The following is a 21,041-nucleotide window of genomic DNA, read 5'->3' as shown; positions in this document are numbered from 1 at the left end:
TTATTAAAATGGTAGCGAGTCATTTCATAAAAGCATGACCTGCAGAATGAGGCCTGTTCAGTTTCAGTAAAAGGACTATTAATTGTATTCTGATGTATGTAAAATACAGCACTTGTGGGCTTCTCCCCACCCCACCTCTTTAAGTGATCATCCAAGCTATGAAATATAGCTCCTTACTAAAGCTGATTGTAATAATTAAAAACACTTAGCTTTCATAAGGACGAGAAAATTATAAATTATTTGGAAAGCATTCTTTCCAGTCATGCATTATTGTTTCTGAGACATGGGCAGTTTTAAAGACTATAATACTATTCCTTTGCCATTTACATGTTAATAGAAGTCTGAAAAGTAAGATGCTTTTATGAAATTTTCAGGGCTGTGTTTATTTTATGTCAGGTTGTAAACAGCATTTTGTGACAGGTATTTTCTCTCTTTGTCTTCTATTGAGCTAATTAGTAATTTACACTCTAGTAGCATCTCTTCCAGCCTCACTGTGTGAAAATGCCTGCTACTCTGTGCCTTCCGTGCAGCCTGGGCTGGCAAATGACTGGGGACAGATGTTGGTTACCACATCAGAAGGATCAGGGATAAAATTTATTTTTGTATTGTGTTTTTATAAACATACAGGCTTTTGTATTTGCCCTGCGACTGCCCCAATGCCTACCCCACCCCCATTCAAATAGGAATGTTATGACCTCCTGTAATGCAGAGCTACTGTCCCTGATTCAATTTTGGATTGTTTTCTATTCTGTCCCCCACCCCCACCCCAACACTGTGGGATTTGGGAAGGATTAGCAGGGCAGTCTGGCAGAGTTTAGAGCCCAGGAAGCTGGTCTTCATTGCTGCCTCCCATTGTCAGAACACAGAGCTTCTTGTCATTGCCTTTAGAACCCAGCAATGCTTCTCATTGGGCAAGCTATGTGAGGGGTGGGAGCGGAGCTCTGTTGTTAGTGAGTTAGGAAGATGCTTTCAAAAGATACTTGTATTCCTCCAAAGGAAGGAGAGGTCCTACCTTTGTGTCAGCTTTTTCAAAATGTAGCCATGAGTGACCAAAAGATAATTTATAGCCTGGCTTTAGCACTTTGTCACATTGGTGTTCTGCTCTTTCCTGCCCCCGCTCTATCTCTTTCTGCCAGTCTCTGATACTGGAAGGATGATGTGTAGTATCTGTCATGTGCTCACGTGCATTGGCCATATGGACAGATTAAAGTAGCAAGAGCTTTTGACTTTGAAATAAAGTCTTAAGGATCAGTTTTTTCTATGAAGAATATAAATTTTAATTGAGAATTAAAGGAAGCTTAGAGAGGGGTTTACTGATATATCAGTTTTGAGTCAAAACCTTTCTAGAATGCTAGATAATTTGTGGTACTTATTTTTACAGTTATGGATACTAATTTATCAGGATAATAAGGTCGGAGTCCCTGTTAGAGCTCATTAGAGTCTCCCTGACAAAAATTGTTACCTGGAGGTAGCCACAAAGAAAATTAGGTAAGAAAATGTGTGAATAGCTCTATTCAGCCATCATTGCTAATAGCATTATAATCATAAGCATCTAGCCATTGACAGTGAATCAGCATTTATGAACAGAAGACATCACGTTTATGTAAACATTTACAGACTAGGTAGTTGTGTTAGTGTTTTGTTTTCATAACCTAAAATGCCTACAGCATCCCTCTGGGTGGCATTGCTAGCATCTGCTGCTCTTATTCTCCTCTTTCTGTGTTCTAGTACAGCTACCTGTATCAGTTGTTTTAATGATACTGGGTATTCATGGCCAGACATTAATTATATTCTTGTGCTTTAACATCTAAAAGAGGTCAAAAGTCAGATTAATAAGCAACATTTCATATAAAACAAAATATTGAAGTGGACATCACACAGAGGGGTGTTATGAGTAAGTAAAGATGACAAAGTGAATACATGACTATGGAATTAAATATACTCTTTTAAAAGAAACATTTCTAAAATATATGGCATAGCTTGAAGAACTGATAACAATGCTTTAATGAAGAGATCAAACTCATTCGTGATTGGGATCATTGTCTACTCCATGCTAAAATCTCGGATTGCTTAAATATTACCAGTCTCCCCAGTTATCCTATAAATGTGCTTCTTGAACTTTTTTTCCTCCATAGGCAGTTCAGCTTAGCCTATACCTAATACTAATTAAAAATCTATTTAAGGTATCAATTCAATAATCCTTATCATTTAAGTAAATATAAAATAAAATATACAATTGCCACTTCTTACCTATCAGATTGAAAGATGATGGTAGGTGGTAGAGGCTAAGGATGTGGGGTAGTTGAAACTCTCACACACTGTTGGTGGGAATATAAATTTCCTTGGAGGTAAATTTGGCAGTGTCTATTAGAATTTAAAATGTGTTTACCCTATGACCCTAGAAGTCTAGCAATTCCACTCCTAGAAATCTGTCCTATGGATATATTCATACACTTGCATGAAAAGTGTCAGTACAATAGCATTGTTTGTTATGGGGAAAAATGACACGTGACATTTCCACACAGTGGAACTACCATTAAGCTGTTAGGAATGCAGTGGATCTCTATTTGCTGATGTAGAAAGACCTCCACTGTTAAATTTTATTTTATTTATTTATTTTTAAATACACCTAGAAGCTCTTATTTATTTGTTTAAGTAATCTGTGCTCAGCGTGGGGCTCGAACTCATGACCCGGAGATCAAGAGTCACATGCTCTTCTGAGCCAGGCACATGCCCCTGTTAAATTATATTTTTATTTTTTAAATTATATATTTTTAGAAAGTTATGTTACTGAACAATATATGTAGAATATTTCTTTTCTCATAAAATGTAAGGACTGTTCCGTTTTTTCAGGGGAGGTATTCACTTTTTCCTCTGTGTACTACTATGGTGTTTGCTTTCAATAAGCCTGTGAGGAAGGGGTTCACTGACAACATCTTTACAAGGGGATCTTCTTCTTTTTTTTTTTTTTTTTTTAATTTTTTTAATGTATTTTTATTATATTTTGTTAGTCACCATACAGTACATCCCCGGTTTCCGATGTAAAGTTCGATGATTCATTAGTTGCGTGTAACACCCAGTGCACCATGCAATACGTGCCCTCCTTACTACCCATCACCAGTCTATCCCATTCCCCCACCCCCCTCCCCTCTGAGGCCCTCAGTTTGTTTCTCATAGTCTGTAGTCTCTCATGCTTCATTTGCCCTTCTGATTACCCCCCCCTTTGTTTATCTACAAGGGGATCTTCTGTAATAGAAAGGGAGAAGAAGGAAGCTGGCCAGAGAAGAGAACTGCTTTACTCATATGATATACATTAGTCAAGTATTTGAGTCAGAAGCGAGCACTGGAATGGCAGAAAGGGGGATATAATGGAATTTGAGACCATTTGGTGGAGGTTTTAAAGGCTCATGATAAAGTCTGCATTTGATGTGAAAAATGATTTATAAAATAGAGATGATAAGAGTACCTAGTCCATTGGGTTCTTGTGAGTACTAAATTAAATAATGCGTGTAAAATGGTTAGAACAGTAACTGCCATATAGTAAGTGTTCATTATTAGCTATTATTGAATGAAAATACATTCTCTTTTGTAAGCCTGAATAAATTAACATATTGTCTTTTATTATGTGTGCTGATGATTCTGCTGACCTGTCTGAGGGACCACGTAGCTTGTGTGTTTTTCCAGCAGTACTGATGATTGGACCAACCATTTGTTTTTCTCTTTTGACCTTCCTACCTACTAACTCTTAGTATTAAAATCTGAAATACTGAAGGGTTATAATTTTAGAGCTTTAGACATATGATGTCTTACAAGTTGCTATTGGTTTTGTTTACCAATATTATCATGTATACTAGTTTCCTTTTGGGGTTTGTAAAAAAAAAAGAGGGGAACAGGTAATTTGGGGGGGAAACATCATTTTCTGTGCCTGTGGGATGTGGAATAGATATGTCACTTTGCGCTGAATGTGTTCGTCAGTTTCTGTTAGCAGTGCAGTGTAATGAGCACATTAGCTACCACACCTACATTGGCAGCCAGCAGTCTGCTTGTGAATTCTTTTAGAAAACAGAAATCTGGCGAGAAGCGTTCCTGAGCAGTTGAAATATCTTTGGGAAAATTACATAGAACAAATAAAGTAGAAAAAATTTCTCCTCCAAAAAGAAATTGTTTCACCACTGAAAGCCACAAAAAAAGATGTTTTACTTTACTTTACTTTACATTTACTTTACTTCACTTTATAGTATATGTATTCTGTTGTAAAATTTTTTTTCCTTTCCACTTCTAGTTAAAATGTATCTTAAAACATACATCTTTTTGAGGTTTTAAAATAAAAACCTTCAGCAGAAATAACAATAAAAGTTTATATTTAAGCACAGTACTTGGCACTTAAGAAGTGTTGGGTAACTTTTATTGAATAAATTGATGTGTGCATGAATAAAAAATATTTTGAATTTTAACTTTATACCCTGTGATTTGGACACAGTTTAGCATTGGTGTATAAAGGCCTTCTGTTCAGCCTCCAATTCCATGCCTGTTTTCCTCTCCTACCCCACAAGCACCTTATCTAATGTATTTGATGTATGTCCTTGATTCTATATGCATCTTCCTAAAATGCTTAGTGATTTTTTTTGGTGTACTTATCTTTAATTCCAAAATTGTTCATGACACTACACTGTTGCAGAATTTGGCTATAGAGTTCTCCCTGTAAAAATGCTATAGCTCTGGGCTGGAGTGTCTGGCTGGCTCAGTTCGTGGAGCATGTGTCTCTTGATCTTGGGGTCCTGAGTTTGAGCCGCACGTTGGGTGTAGAGATTATTTAAAAAATCAGATTTATAAAATCTTTAAAAAACAATGATAATATGTTTGAAACAATGAAATAAAAAAATCTTTAAAAAACAATAGCTTTTACTCTGGTTTTACTTTTTTCACTTGGCACTGTTTTAAGATCTATGAATGGTTTTGGATGTACATTTAGCTAATTGCTCCTACCTGCAGCATGCTATTCCATGGTGTGCATCCATTCCCATAGTGATGGGTGCCTAGGCTACCATAAACAGTGCTACCAATAACAGTCTTGTTTGTGTTCATCATGGACATGTTTGAGAATTTCTTTGGGATACAGACTCAGGAGTGGCATTGTAGCATAAACACGGTCAGGCTGCTGAGTGTACACACCTCACAGGCACTGTATTCTCCACCTCCCAACACTTGCTATTGTCCACAGTTCGAATGTTTGCCATTTAATAATGAATTTTCTAATTACTAGTGAGTTTGAACATTTCTTCATATTTTAGTTAACTGTTTCCCTTCTGTGAATAAGCATGAAAGAATATAGTATTAAAAAATTTTTCTACTGAAGTATAATTGATATATAACATTATGTTAGTTTCAGGTGTATAACATGATTTGCTATTTGTATATATTGTGAAATGATCACCACAATAAGTCTAGTAACATCACCATACATTGTTATAAATTTTTTTTTTCCTGCAGTGTAGACTTTTTTTGTACTGTCTTGCTAATTTCCTTAGAGAATAGGTCTGGACATAGTATTTTATTATTGTTTTAAAAGTTGGAGGAGCTTTTGGTTATGCATTATATTTTGCAAGATATTAATGTATTTGCTTACACTTCAAAAAAGGAAGAACATCCTACTTTATGCAGAAGCTTAAAGTATTGTTTTCTTCCTGATTCTAAGAGACTGAAACAAACATATTTTTTTTTATTAATAATGATTTTTTATTATATTATGTTAGTCACCATACAGTACATCTCCGGTTTCCGATGTAAGGCTCGATGATTCATTAGTTGTGTATAACACCCAGTGCACCATGCAATATGTGCCCTCCTTACTACCCATCACCGGTCTATCCCATTCCCCCACCCCCCTCCCCTCTGTAGCCCTCAGTTTGTTTCTCATAGTCCATAGAAACAAACATATTTTTTAAAAATTTTATTTATTTATTCTTAAGTTTTACTTATTTAAGTAATCTTTACACCCCATGTGGAGCTTGAACTCACGACCCCGAGATCAAGAATCACACACTTTTCCAAGTGAGCCAGCCAGGCGCCCCTAAACGAACATATTTTTATGGATTCAACTCGAAAGCTGTGGAGTATGCTACAGTTAAACCACCTTGCTAATTAATCTATTCTCATTGTCTTCCTTTATGCTGAAAGGAGAGCAAGCGTTTTTACCAGAGTAGATTTGGTTGGGAGAGTGCTTCATTTCATTAGTTTAAAAAGATCTCCCCTGGCCACAAATTGGTAGACTATCAAAAAATATTAGCTCCAGTTATTTCCTATGTTTACAGCTTCCCTAGACGTCAGAAAACCGAGTAGTGGGCAACACCTCTCCACTTGTCTGTTTATTGAAGAGCCCAATGCTTGATCCTAAGCATGACCTTAATGCTCATTGACCATAAGTAGATAATATTAAATATGATGAACAAATACTATTTTATATGCATTTGCTATGAGAGGGCTATAGATGTAATTTTTACAGTACTTGGAGATAGAGAAGAACATATTTTCTGAGATGCCATTTCTTAGGCTCTTAGAGAAAGCTGGGCAGCTGTTCAGATTTGCTGGTGAATCCCACTTCTATTTGTTTCCGTCTTCAGGAAAGGATAAATGCCTCTGATACAAAATGTTGACTTGTTTCAACAAATCCACAGTATTTGCGCTTTCCTGAGAAAACAATAGTCTCTTAAGCATTTTCATTTCTTACCAAAATGTGATGCAGTTAAGTTATTCTTTTGACTTTGGTTTAGCATCTGCTTGACTGTGTGAAAAAGGAATTTTAATTTGTGAAGTGATTGATGTAGCTGTGAACTCATAAACTGTGAACTTTACCCAATAATACCGTATATGTTTAATTTTTTCCTTTTTTCCCCCCGGCTTTGAGGTTATGACTTTTGAGTAAGTATCTATCAGCAAAATATTATTTTGTGCTCTTAATTGTTTTCAAGCAAAGCCACACTCTATGCGAAGGTGTGCTGTGTTTTTTCAAATAACTTGATTTTGCTCTGTCTTGAAAATTACATTTTTTATTATTTTCTTTTTCCTCAGAAATCTTGCCTGGAAAATCATATTTTTAGATGTGATTTTAAAACATTCTTTTTTAACCTTTTCAAGAATCTTTTAAAATTTAACATTTATCAGTGCTACGATGCATGTAGCATAAAAAGTACCCTACCTGCTTTTCCTCTCCCCAACATTTGGCCTCTACAGGGGCCTCCATTTTCTATCCTTCCAGCTATTTCTTTTGGTATTTAATGCCACACTTTTAGGCAGTAGGCTTATGCTGCTATTTTTAAAAGTCTGTATAGCTCGTTCTCTAGACCTGCACAGCTCTTATTCTTGGATCTACCTTCCTTCATCTCCCTATGTTAGGATCCCTGTTTCCTGGACCCCACGTCTTCCCTCTTCGGTGTTTATACTTAAGCAATTCTTCCAGAAGGTTCCTAAGAAAAAGCTGCATAGGATGTACATTTGGGAATCTGCATGTATGAAAATGATTCCCTTTTCTGTCATACTTGATTTATAGTTTACCTGGGAATAGAATATAGAATAATTTGCTGAGTTTAACAGGAATTGCTCTATTGATTTTTAGCTTCTGTTGTTGCTAATGAAAAGTCTGATGATGTTCTGACTTTTTTTTTTTTCTTTCCCCTCCTTGGTTGGAGGTGGTTTAGGAGCTGATCTTTGTCTCTGATGTTCTGAAATTTTATGATTATGTGCCTCACTGTGAGCCTTGTTTTATCTGCTGTGCAGGGCACACTGGGGTTCTACTCAATTTGGAAACATAGATTTTTCAGTTCTGGGAGATTTTCTTGAATTCTTAAGTTCTAACCAACCTCCCCCATCTCTCACTTGCCCTGTTTTCCTGTTCTTTCCCTCCTGAACTCTCGTTGTGTTTGGAATGTATGGACTGATGGGTCCTTTACTTTTCCTATCTTTTCTATTTCTCATCTTTTTTGTCTCTTTATTTTCTGGAAGATGTCTTGAACTTCATCTTCAGACTCTTCTAATTAGTTTCATGTTTCTGCTATCATATTTTTAATCTTCAAATTTTTTCTCCGAATGTTGCTTTTTTTTTTTTTTTTTTTTTTAAGATTTTAGGTGTGCCTGAGTGGTGCAGTGAGTTGAGCATCTGGCTCTTGATTTCAACTCAACCCAGGGTCCTGAGATGAAGCCCTGCATCGGGCTCTGTGCTCATTGCGGAGTCTGCTTGTCCTTCTCTTTACCCCTCTGCCCCTCTGTGCATGCGCTTTCTCTCTCTCTCTCAAATAAATAAATAAAAATCTTTAAAAATAAAAAAAAGGAGGGATGCCTGGATGGCTTAGTCGGTTAAGCATCTGCCTTCGGCTCAGCTCATGATCCCAGGGCCCAGGGATCGAGTCCCACAACAGGCTCCTTGATCAGCTGGGAGTCTGCCTTTCCCTCTGCCTGCTGCTCCCGCTGCTTCTCTCCCTCCCTCACTCCCTCCCTCTCGCTCTCTCACAATCTGACAAATAAATAAAATCTTTAAAAAATTAAAATTAAAAAAATATTTTATTTTTATATATTCTCTTCCCCCAACGTGGGGCTTGAACTCACAACCCTGAGATCAAGAGTCACATACTCCACCAACTGAGCCAGCCGGTGCCCCTCTGAATGTTGCTTTTAAATAGTCTATTTTTGTTTCATGGGTAGAATAGCTCTTCTCTGAGTATGTTAATTGTAATTTTTCTTCAGCCTCCTGCACCATCTATTTCCTTAAAATACCTTTACTTGATCATTTCTTTTGGTTTTTCATTTAGGGGATTTCCTTAAATGTATAACCTTGGATGTCTTACTCATGTTCCATAATGAACCACTGAAAAACTGAAAGCTGGATTTCCTGGAGTGAGGGCTTCTAAAGTTGACTGGTGGTATTACTCATTTTAAGGTAGTTAAGAGCTCATTTTTAGCAGTCACTATTTGTAGGTGTTTTTCTGTTGGCTAGTTCTTCCCTAGAGAGAATGCTCCCATCATCAGCTTACACCCCTGGTTGCAGCATTTGGGAAGCTGAGTGGGGAAAGAGCTGGAGGTATCTACCTGTCAGGATATCAACTTTCCCATAATTCCCATCTTTTTAGACTGCTAGGCCTGCCCCTAGTTGTCCTTGAGTCCAGAGTGTCTCTAGTTTCCAGAGTAGGCTTCCCATCCTCTGACCAGTGGCTGCTTGGAGTCAGGCTGGGAATCTTGGGGCAGAACTTTCACCCTGTTCTCCTTTTTCATCCCTGCCTGTTCTCCCCACTTCCGGAGGTATTCTGAGCTTCTCTGGTGTACCCCCAGCACAAGTCAGTTTGATCTGGGGTCCCATTAGCATGCTGTTACGCTCTGCTGAATCACATAACTCCTCCATCTGCTTTCCAGTTTCCACAAACTTTATTGTAGTTGTTTCCTCTCCTGTTCTTCGTCCTTGCAGGTCTTGTTTTTGCTGCTGTTTCAGTGGAGTTCACGGAAAGAGCAGAGAGGTACATACAGGTGTCCAGTGCATCATGTTTCACTGAAAATCCAAACTTACTTCTCTAATGCCCTGTTTCAGTACAAGACTTAATAGGTGGGTGGATGGCTAGTGGCAATTGCAAAATTTTGCCACAGTACAGAATTTTGGATAACACAAATTCGTTTTGCATTTTGCTGTCCTCATGGATTAATGCCTAACATGTAGCTTGCTAAAAGAGATTGATATCTGAGTGGCTTTAGGAACTTTACAGATAGAATAATAGAACTGTAGGTCATTAAGTAACTTAAATGTTCTTTTTATGGACGTGGAAACAGACCCAGAGTGCAGAAGTGGCCTATTTATGTTTGCTTATCTATCTAGAACTGGAACTGAGTCTCTTCTCCAGTTGTCTTTTCCTTACCACTATGATTCTGTCTTCTCCCATTAAAGTAACTGGAAATAGAAGCCCTTTCTCTGTTGCTTATATGAACCAAATGTCCTGTTAACTTTGCATATACTATAAGTTCGCAGTCATGAGTGTGGGGGATTTTTTAAAAATGTTTTTCTTTCTGTTAATTTTTAGGGTCCAGTTTTATTTTGGTGAACTTCAAACTTGAGAAAATGTGTATTTTACCATCTAAAGATGTTTCTGTTTTAAAGAATTTATAGTAAGCATTTAAAAAGTTTCTCTTTTTTCTTCCTCCTATTCCATTCCCAATAGGTTCCAGAAGTTCTTTGAGGGGGAAGGTGGAAACGCTTTCTCGAATATAATTATAGCAGGTGAAATAATTTAGAATAAATCAGGATGCCTGTTAAAATGTGAAAGTAATGTGGGAAAGGGAAGCAGGTGTTACAAAAATATCAACAGGTTTCTTTGGAGCAATCCTAGAGCACTGTCTTTACCAACTTTCCAAAACTCAGTTCTCAATTCTTCTCGTCTAAGGCTTCTTCCTCCATTTTACCCCATGGGACATTAATCTTTTTAAGATTTCATTTATTTATTTATTTATTTGAGAGAGAGAGCAGAGCAAGAGAGAGAGAGCATGAGGGGGGTGAGAGTCAGAGGGAGAGGGACAAGCAGACTTCCCGCTGAGGAGCTTGACATGGGGCTCGATTCTAGGACCCCAAGATCATGACCTGGGCCAAAGGCAGACTCTTCATTGACTGAGCCCTGGGACATAAATCTTTTGTCTTCTTTCCCCATTCCCTCCTATATTCTATACGTGGTACATTTGTCCACAGCACACTGCCAGATTCATTATATGTTGACATAGAATTCTTTGGTAATTTTCATTTCTATGTAAAATCTTTGGGGCAGAACCCCTACATTGTACTTTTGACTAAATTTACTTACATATTTATTGACTAAATTTACTTACATATTTATGGAATGCCTTCTTTGACTGAGGTACTGGGTTCCTCTGTAGGTGCTAGTGTCTGTTGGGGTACATATTAGGTCTTAGATTCCTGATGGTTGGTATAAATTCACTTTTTCCCTAGTCACTATTTCCAAGCAATTGAAAGAAAGGGCTCCACCCCTTCCTTTGCGACACATTGGTGGCTCGCAGTAACAGCTGGGAGCAGAGTGGGGGAAAGCCTGTTGTTTGGAAGCTCAGGAGTCTGATGTTCCCTTATGTGGAAAGTGAACATGTTGTAAGAGAAGTCCTCTGAGATTCCTGACAGCCTCCAGGTTTCATGATCATAAAGAGGTGCTCCCAGTGAATCAGTGACACCCTTTGTAAGAACTAACCCACAAAGAAAAATGTCTCTTAGGATTGAACGGAGTCCAATGGAAGTGTCTCCATAACTGAGCTAAACTTTGCATACATAATCTGAAGTAACCTAGTACACTTAGAATGATGGAGCATTGGTTTCATGTTTTGCTTTTTTTCCTCTCCCCCTCTTCTCCGATTAAGCAGTGGTTTCTTATTATACTTTGGAAATGAATTAACTTTTATTTTTTCTAATTTTTTTGTTGTGAAATATATTTTAAAACATGTACATTTTATTTTAAGATTTTTTTGATTTTATTTTTTTTTTAACAGACTTTTTTTTTTTAAGATTTTATTTATTTATTCGACAGAGATAGAGACAGCCAACAAGAGAGGGAACACAAGCAGGGGGGTGGGAGAGGAAGAAGCAGGCTCCTAGTGGAGGAGCCTGATGTGGGGCTCGATCCCATAATGCCGGGATCACGCCCTGAGCCGAAGGCAGACGCTTAACCGCTGTGCCACCCAGGCGCCCCTGAAGATTTTATTTTTAAGTAATCTCTACACTCAGTGTGGGGCTCAAACTCACAACCTTGAGATCAAGAGTCGCACTCTCTACCAACTGAGGCAGCCAGGTCCCCCAAAACGTATGCACATTTTAAAGACCAGTGAAACAAAAGCCAATATAACCATCCTGTCAGTGTAAAAGTTCCCTGTGTGATGCTCCTTACACCCCACGCCAGGTTAACCACCATCCTGACTGTTATCAGGAAAGTTAGGATTTTGTTTTTTTTATTATGTTTTAAATTCTAAACTTGGAAATGGATCAGCTCAATAACGAGAGGCCTTCAATCTTCTTACATACATGTGTAATTTTTTACACAAGGTAATACTAGAAAAATAATAGATGATGCTATTATGCCATTGACTCTTTTGAGCACTTTCCACATCCTGACTCCCCAGCAGCTGTATGAGGTAGATGAGGAAACTGAGCCCCCGCTACGAATTGGGTCCCATTGAGATTCTAATCCAGCCAACCTGATGCCTAAACCTGCTCTCTTAACCACAACACCGAATTAGGGTATTGTTTTATAATTTGATACAATTTTATATTTTTAAGATCTGGGTTTATTTTGTATCTTGGAATACTTAAACCAGATAACAGGGTAGCCATTGAGCTCTATATTGTTTCTGCTAGAATTGTTTTGTTGGAAAGCTCCACAGGGTTTTGGTTCTTATCCAGTTCTTATCCAAACGCTCCTAACATCTCATTGCTTGGCATGGATAAATAGTCCATCGATTTATCTAAACCTTATTGTATGTTTAGTATTGTCCATTTTAGAGCCCCTTTAAAATATTTATTTTAATATTTAACATTTTGATATTAAATATTAATTTTTAATAATTTGGATATAATGTAGAAGAATTTAATATTAAAATAATTTTAGTATTTTAATATGTATTTTATAAATTAACATTTTAAAGGGAATTTTCAGGGAAAACCAACAGTATCACTTTATGCTTATAGTATAGTGAATGGTGACATGTAAGTTAGAGTTAGCTTTAATTTTTAAAAGAAGAGCTGTGATTATAGGAAACATTTTTCTAATATTCAAAATTCTTACTTAAAAGATTTTCATGTTTGTAAGACACAGTAATATTTGGCACTTGTTTAGATATGATCTCCAAGAGATACCTTCTTTATAAAACTGTTATTGACGCTAGTGAATTTGTTTCCTTTGCAGTATTTTCTCTAAAAACAACTAGCTGCAGTGATAAGTCTTTCTTTCTTTCTTTCTTTCTTTCTTTCTTTCTTTCTTTCTTTCTTTCTTTCTTTCTTTCAGTAATCTCTATGCCCATTGTGGGGCTTCAACTCATGACCCCAAAATTCTACTGACAGAGCCAGCCCGCAGTGATAATAAGTCTTAATGTTTAAATTTTAAAATCAGAAACTGTTTCTGTAGGAGTGCAGATTTACAGCTCAGTCCCCTCTTGAACAAAGCATATAAAGTGCCTCAGGATATCGCTAACTGCCCACTAAATTTTACCACGGCACAAAACTTTACTTAAACCTCCTGTTCTTTGCCACTGATGTAGAGTTACTGGACTTGCTAATTCAAAGCAATTATCTTGGGCCTAGGTACTGCTGTTTTTTCCTTTGTGATCCTGGACTAGTCACTTAACAACCAATTCAAATATCCATTCTTCATCCATAGAGTGCCACTGGTACCTACCTCATTGTGAGAATTAACAGAGCAAATATATGTGAAAACCTCACTTAGCATGGTATCTAGTAGGAGTAAAATAAATGTTCATTAAATGTTTTCTTCTCATTAAAATTGCTGCTCTGTGCTGACAAAATTGTATAGTATTTATAAAACGTGCTTGGTAATGACAGCTAATGTTTTTAAAATGGTTTGAATGAATGCTGGCAGACTGAACTCTACCAATTAATACTATTTATTGTATGTGGGGAGTGGAAAAGTGGGATTAGATTTAAGCACAGTAATGGAGTACAATTCTGGTGTATGCTAGACGGAAGGCCATTTCTGTGGCTGCCACTGCGACTCTACAAACTAAATGGGATTTGGTATTGCTTTTGTTTGCATATCATCTGTGATGATTGGGGAGAACGCAAGTATATCTGCTCTTGCTTTTAAGTCATTTTATTTTTTGGTGAGAAGAAAGATCTTATGCCCTTTAATTCCTATAAGCTGTTAGTTAAGACCAGGATGTTATTTAACTAAAATAAAGATGCAGATACCAAACACATTTTAGGATTCTTTAGCTCCACAGGAAAGATCAGGTTCTTTTATCCTAGCATGCTCCCCCAAGCCCTTGGAATGTTCACATTATCAGTGTTTCTTCTCACCAGAATCAGGATCTGAAGTCTTTGCTATTTTGGGTCATAAGGAAAGAAGAGCTAACCCACGTGTAGCTCTCGTCCGTCTACAGTGCACTTGCACACACACTTTCTCATTTGATCTATGCGGCACCCTCGAAAGGAGTAGAGCTCATGTTATATCCATTTACAAGTGAGAAGGTAGAGGTTCCAAGACATTAGTGAGTTGCCCAAAGGTTACACTGCTAATAAGTGGATAACCTGAGGCTTAAACCCAAGCCTTAGGATTCTAAATCTAAGGGTCTTGCACTCTTCCGTGTTCTTATGTCCCTTATAAATAAACAGACCCATTTAGTATCTTATTACTAGATATGGAAGTCAATCGGAGCAGGTGGATTTCTAAAACTTTTTTTAAAGTTGTATTTATATTTATTTATTTATTTATTTGAGAGAGAGAGCGCGCACCTAGGGATGTGAGCATGAGCCGGGGGAAGGAAGTGGAAGAGGGAAGGAATCCCAAGCAGATTCCATGCTGAGTGCAGAGCCCTAGACTCCGGGCTCGATCCCAGGACCCTGAGATCATGACCTGAGCCAAAACCAAGAGTCCAGCACTTAGCTAACTGAGCCACACAGGCATTTAGGGAAGAACATTTCTAATGTGGGGCTTGACCATCTTTTAGTCTGAGACTCTGGATCTCTTAGACATCATTGTATTGGTCCCAGTTTGTTTTTATTTTGGAAGGCTAAAACAATGTGAGGTGTTTTGTTCTAAAACAAACACATACATGTGGAGAGATGAAAAAAATTACAGTTTACAGTGATAAATGCCATGTGACGTTTTTGGGTTTTGTGGGGTTTGCTTTTTTTTTTTTTAAGATTATTTATTTGAGAGAGTGCCTGAGCAGGGGAGGGCAGAAGGGGCAGAGCAAAAGGGAGAGAATCTTTTTTTTTTTTTTTTTTTTTTAAGATTTTATTTATTTATGTGACAGAGAGACAGCCAGCGAGAGAGGGAACACAGCAGGGGGAGTGGGAGAGGAAGAAGCAGGCTCACAGCGGAAGAGCCCGATGTGGGACTCGATCCCGGATCGCCAGGATCACGCCCTGAGCCGAAGGCAGACGCTTTAACGACTGCGCCACCCAGGCGCCCCGAAAGGGAGAGAATCTTAAGCAGACTCTGCACTGAGCGTGGAGGGCAGTGCAGGGCTTGATCTCACAACCCTGAGATCATGACCTGAGCCAAAATCAAGAGTCAGATGCTAACCATCTGAGCCACCCAGGTGCCCCTGCCACGTGAAGTTTTTAATTGAAAATACTTTGTAAATATTAGAAAGCATATTGCCCAAGAAGTAAAATTTGAGATAAAGGTCAGTTTAAAAGAAGAGGTCCCGTACCAATAATTCATTCAACCAACAATATATATTAAGTCAATAAGACACAAGAATGAATGAGAAGCAATCTGTTCTCAGGAAGCTCATAGTCTAGGTTGACATTCCATGTATAGTGTATAACACAGCTTCATAAACCCATGGACCACATTTCTATTTAATGGTGAAAAAGCATTTTAATAAACAGCTTCTAAGAAATCAGTTCATTTGGCAAGTGAACTTAGATTTTATCACCTAAATTATCCAGAGCCACGGTCAGAGTACATAAGTGCAATCCTAGCACCCTTTGTGTTTCACAGAAAACCATAAATCTGTCCGTTTTGAAGTTTCTGTGCAGAGATCCTAAATTTGAACTTAAACCATTAGGCAGAGCCATTAATTAATGGCAACTAATAACTTAGAATCTTTGAACTTAGAACAGTTCAAGGTTCAGCAGACCTTGAACCTTTTTATTCATGCTATCCATATTGTGCTCTGAAATGTAAAGTGTTATATGTTTCTTTTTACATTATTATTTTCTCTGGGTGGTATGTACAAATTGTGGAATTTCCAAATTTGAGTGGGCCTGGAGATCACAAAACTCTTGAGTGGCAGAGTGTGGACTGAAACCCAGGTTTGCTGATATCCAGCCTAGCTTTCTCTCTTCCTGCCAGTCTGTGCCAGACTTCCTAATTTAGCATCCAAGAGACATTTAATTGTGGTCTTAAAATTTTACATGAGATTTCTTTATTTAGTGGTGGATGCATCTAAAATTTTTCCTTATTGTATGAGTTTACTCTGCCTTTGTATCTTCCAAGCCTTCTGGCTTATTTTTACTTTGATTAGATATGACTGATCAGGGGCGCCTGGGTTGCTTAGTTGGTTAAGCATCTGCCTTAGGCTCAGGTCGTGATCCCAGGGTTCTGGGATTGAGCCCCACGCTGGGGACTCCCTGCTCAGTGGGGAGTCTGCTTCTCTCTCCCCCTCTACCCTCCCTCTGTTTGTGCTCTCTCTCTTACTTGCTAACTCTCTCAAATAACTAAATCTTAAAAAAAAAAAAGAGAGATGACTGATCATTCATAATTTCAAAAATTACTTATGACGTTGACTTTAAAATATGTCATTTTTTTAGACTTTCTACCCAACTACAGAGAAAGCATTGGTTTCTGAGCCATTGGTTCTTCAGCAGTGACAGTGAAAATATGTTTCCACTTCAAAACAGACAGCATTAGTTGTAGCTTCCCGGCTTATCACACCTTCCTTGTCCGCTCTCAGGGCTGTCTTAAGGCACCCGAGACATAGGTGTAGAAGCACTTTGAAAACCATGAAGTACCATAACAATATGTTGCGTGCATGCATTCATGCATGACTCTTCTGATTAATTGTATACTTGAGACATTTTGTCATAAGACATTTTACTACATGAGTTTATAGATTGTAATAGGCCAAATATGTGAGTGGGTCAAGGAAAATACTTAAATCCAGCAAGGCCCTGCTGGTAGTAAAATTATAGACTGAATGGGTGGTAGGAAGTAAGGCTAGAGTGTTAGCGCCTTAGAATATGGATAGAAATGCCAGATTTGAACATTGTTTAGTATCCAGCCTATTCTTTCATCAATATTTACTGAGCACCTAGTAGAGACTAGGCATAGTTTTAGACATCACCGATGTTCACAATAAATAAGACAAGGTACTGTTGTTCTCCAGGAGTTTACAGGGGAAGACAGTTATAGACAAGGTATAACATAGGATAATAAATGTTTGTATTTTGCGATGTACCACATAACTGACCTTGCCAAGAAAGGTATAATCTTGGTTAGATTTTTTTCTAATTTAAATGTATTCATAGTCTTGTGATCAACTTTTTAAACTTTAAAAAATAATATTATAAAATATATACTTAAAATATTTTGAGATATATAACACATAAACTATATTTTAAAATACATAAATTATGGTTAATGTATGTTGAATCCTAGTTATATTTAATATTCAGTTACATTTATTTGAGATATATATAAAATAATATGTATATATTTAGATACCTTAATTACCTAATGAGATACCTAATTTAGATAACCTGAATTACCTAAAATATGAGTCTACTCTACTTGGTGAGCCGTCTGAGCATCCCCTTTCTGACTACATTAAGATTAGAGAGCTCTTCGAGGAGGGCACCACTGCTGTCACTTTGATGTTAGTCTTTGATTCTAGTGTTTCTTCAGAGCAAAAACCTGATTTTGAATCCTAGCTCTGCCACTTAGTAAGTATGGAACTTATTTGTGCCTCTGTTTCAATGTCTGTGAAATGGGAATAAAGATAATACCTAACTCATCGTTGTGAGAAGTGAATGAGTTAATACGTGTGAGAGTGCCTAGACGAGTGTCTGGCACACATTTAAACTGTATAAATGCCATCAGCAGCTATCATCATCATTGTTATTTGACAGAATAAGGTGAGGAAGGTTTTCAAGAATGGACTTTCTCCTCTCAAGCCCTGAAAATTGCTCTAAAGGTAGAAAGATAAAAAGAAGGGAAGGAAGGGAGCTAAACCTTCGTTGATCAAGCAGTGACCTAGCATTTACCTACACTCTCAGTTAGTCCTTACACCCGTGCCCTGAAGTATATTAAGGAAACAGGCTCAGACAAATTAAGGAATTTGCTTAAGGTCTTGTACTAGTTAGTGGCCACCATGATAACGGGTCTTTGCTACTCTGTATCCTGTACTCTTGCCTTGCATGACACCAGAAAATGTCGGAATTCAGCAAGTTTCTCTAGGAGGTAAGCTTGAAATGTGCTTGTTAGGTACTTTATTTTTAAGGACCATTTAAAGGATGTCATCAACGTTTTTAGTTTGTTCCTGCCGTAGTGATTTGTTTTATGTATCTGTGATTCCACCCCTCCCCATTCCAAAGTATATTGCAGTAGTTTAAATGATGTAAGTGGAACCTAGATGGCAAATATTTGGACACACGGAGTCTTATTAATAGTTTTCAGAATTAAGCTGACTTATAATTTCCCAATTTTCAAGATCACTTTGTAATTATTGAAGTCATTACTCCTGAAGTTAATAGCTGTTTCATAGGGCTTTTAAGCCTAAACTCCACGTAGCTACATATCCTAGGTATTGATCCTCTTTGAATTTATAAATAAAATTCATAAAATTGCTTTTCTTTTGCTGTATATTAGCCCAACCTTATCAGTTGTTTCCCCCGTAGGTAATAGAGAAGAGGAAACCTAATCAATGGCTGTGGAATGATATGGAAGAAGATGGAAAAAACTTGTTTAATGGGTAAGAAATAAAACTATAATAAAAAGATTAATGAAAATTATTCATAATAGTGTTATATATGGCCAATCTGTAGTAAGTGGCCAAAATTGGTATACCATTAGGGTGAATGATCAGTCACTGTATTTGTCTTATCCCCATTCTGAACTTTCACCACCTGCTTCCTTCTTAACCGTTGTGAATTTCTCAGTCCTGTGAGTTAACTTAAGCTAAGAGGGGACACAGCTATATTTGAAGATAAAGTTAGGATCTGGAGACTAGCAACCATACTAAAAAATAAGTTTAGGGTAGGTCTTGAAGCTTATTGGTGATTGGATTCTCATTTTCCAAATACTGCTAGCTGCTGAGAGTTTAGGTTTACTGTGGGGATCTTGTTCATTTAGGCAAGTAGAGGTTGTGTCCATGGAATTCCAGAAAGCCCGATAAAACGTGTGACTAAATTTATGAGGAATAAAATGTTTTAATCCTATACGTCCATACATTCTTATTGTCAATAATTCAACCATTATAGATAACCAAAACCCTCTCCCTAAAACTTAGCCCCCTCTCACACTATAAGTGTATGATACGTATTTGTGCAACCTTCTTCTTTGCCTAATGATTAAAAACTTGGGTTTAGAAGCCAGACTGTTTTTGACTAGGCATCATTAACTTGACATTTGGGCAACTTAATTTCTTAATGAACTTAATTCCTTGGGTATGACTGGGGACAGTAAAATTCCTGTCTCATCGTGATGTTGAGGATTAATTGGATAATACATCTAAAAAACTTGGAATAATGCCTGAAACATACTAAGTGTTCAATAAATGTTAGCTATAATTGTCATATGTACTCCAGTTAGCATCTTTATGTGCCAGCCCTGCACAGACGAATCTTTTTTGGATATACTGCCGGAGTTAAGCCATCTTGGATAAGGTTAATCCTGGTGGCAAGGATTTTTAAAGTTTTCACGAAAGGGTTCTTTTTGGCTTCAAGCTTCGATTCTCTCAGAGTATGCTGCTAGGCTTTGTGTGGGAACAGAGTCCTACATCTTCAGCTCTTACTGTGTATCTCGTGGTGTATGTATGATGCTTACAGATCTGCATGAATAAAAGTTATCTTCTGGCTGTGATAGTTTTATCTTGCCCATAGAAGTATCTGTGTTAAAGAAGGATGCATGATTCTCTTGTTTCTAGATAGATATGTCAGATTTTTCTGTTAGGATTCCTTCAGTCTATTTTGAAAGACCAGTCTCTTTCGGTTTCTTTTTTCTTGTTTCACAGAATTGTAGTAATTATGAAAATGTCTTTGATATCTTTTCCATGGCTTGTCAGCACTTTTTCATGTTGTGCAATTGCCTATTTTTAGGAAGGAAGGCCACTAAGATAGTCATCTCTTCTCAATATTTTCCTCCTTATTGTCCTGGGGCCTTATTAGATTATTATGGACCATTCTCTCTGCTGTGACTATTTGAGAAGACTAATATATAAAAACAAGTTAACATTTACTGAATACTTCTTATGTGTCAGGCACTGTTTTAAGTGCTTTAGCCACTTATCATTATCTCATTCAATCCCAGCATCGACTTATGAGGCAGATACTGTTACTATCTTTATTTTAAAAGTTCTGGAAGTTGAGGCACAGATGAAGTAACTTGCCCAAAGTCACATTTCAAGTGGCAGCTTTGGGATTCAAACCTAGGTCCTCTCTGTTCCAGAGCCCGTAACTGCTGGCCCAGTTAATAAACTCGTATAAGGTTATTTAAGGTGGGTGTAAATTTAAATAAGACAATTATGGACTCTGGGAAACAAACTGAGGGCTTCAGAGGGGAGGAGGGTGGGGGAATGGGATAGGCTGGTGATGGGTATTAAGGAGGGCACGTATGCATGGTGCACTGGGTGTTATGCGCAAGTAATGAATCATGGAACTTTACATCAAAAACTAGGGAAGTACTGTATGATGACTAACATAATATTATAAAAAAATATTATTAAATAAATAAATAAGACAATAAAGCCAAATATTTCCTGAAAAAGTCACCATAACTAATCTGATTTTGCTTGCCTGTGGGAAGGAAAATTTGAAATCATGTATCTTCTTAAGCATGGGAAAAATGATGATGTGAGATGATTATCCATAAATAATTATTTGTCTTGGACCATCCTTAAATGAATACAGTTGTTTTGCTTCTTTACGAATCATTTGCAGTAGGTAGAAAATCACTTACACCTAGCTAAGGACCGATATATATGTGTTTAAAAGGGACTACAATGAGTTGATTTGTAGATTGCCATTTAGCTGCTATTTGTAGAAATGGGCTCTCAGAAAGATTGAACTGTGCCAACAGTTCGGAACTGATTAGTGATTGGAAATTGTTCTTTTGTCC

The 21,041-nt window shown here is 37.4% G+C and overlaps 1 protein-coding gene across 3 annotated transcripts in view; it reads left to right on the top strand.

The window, feature by feature from the left end:
- USP49 (ubiquitin specific peptidase 49) overlaps positions 1–21,041 on the top strand; it is an 80,689-nt gene that overhangs the window by 6,254 nt on the left and 53,394 nt on the right. For all 3 annotated transcript variants that reach the window (XM_057303870.1, XM_057303871.1, XM_057303872.1), the window contains exon 3: positions 18,605–18,678. The gene's annotated coding sequence lies outside the window, so the exon portion shown is untranslated. The remainder of the gene's footprint in view (positions 1–18,604; positions 18,679–21,041) is intronic.

The sequence above is a fragment of the Ursus arctos genome, unplaced genomic scaffold (genome assembly GCF_023065955.2).
Source record: "Ursus arctos isolate Adak ecotype North America unplaced genomic scaffold, UrsArc2.0 scaffold_29, whole genome shotgun sequence".
NCBI lineage: Eukaryota > Metazoa > Chordata > Mammalia > Carnivora > Ursidae > Ursus > Ursus arctos.
This window is presented reverse-complemented; position numbering and strand designations above follow the sequence as displayed.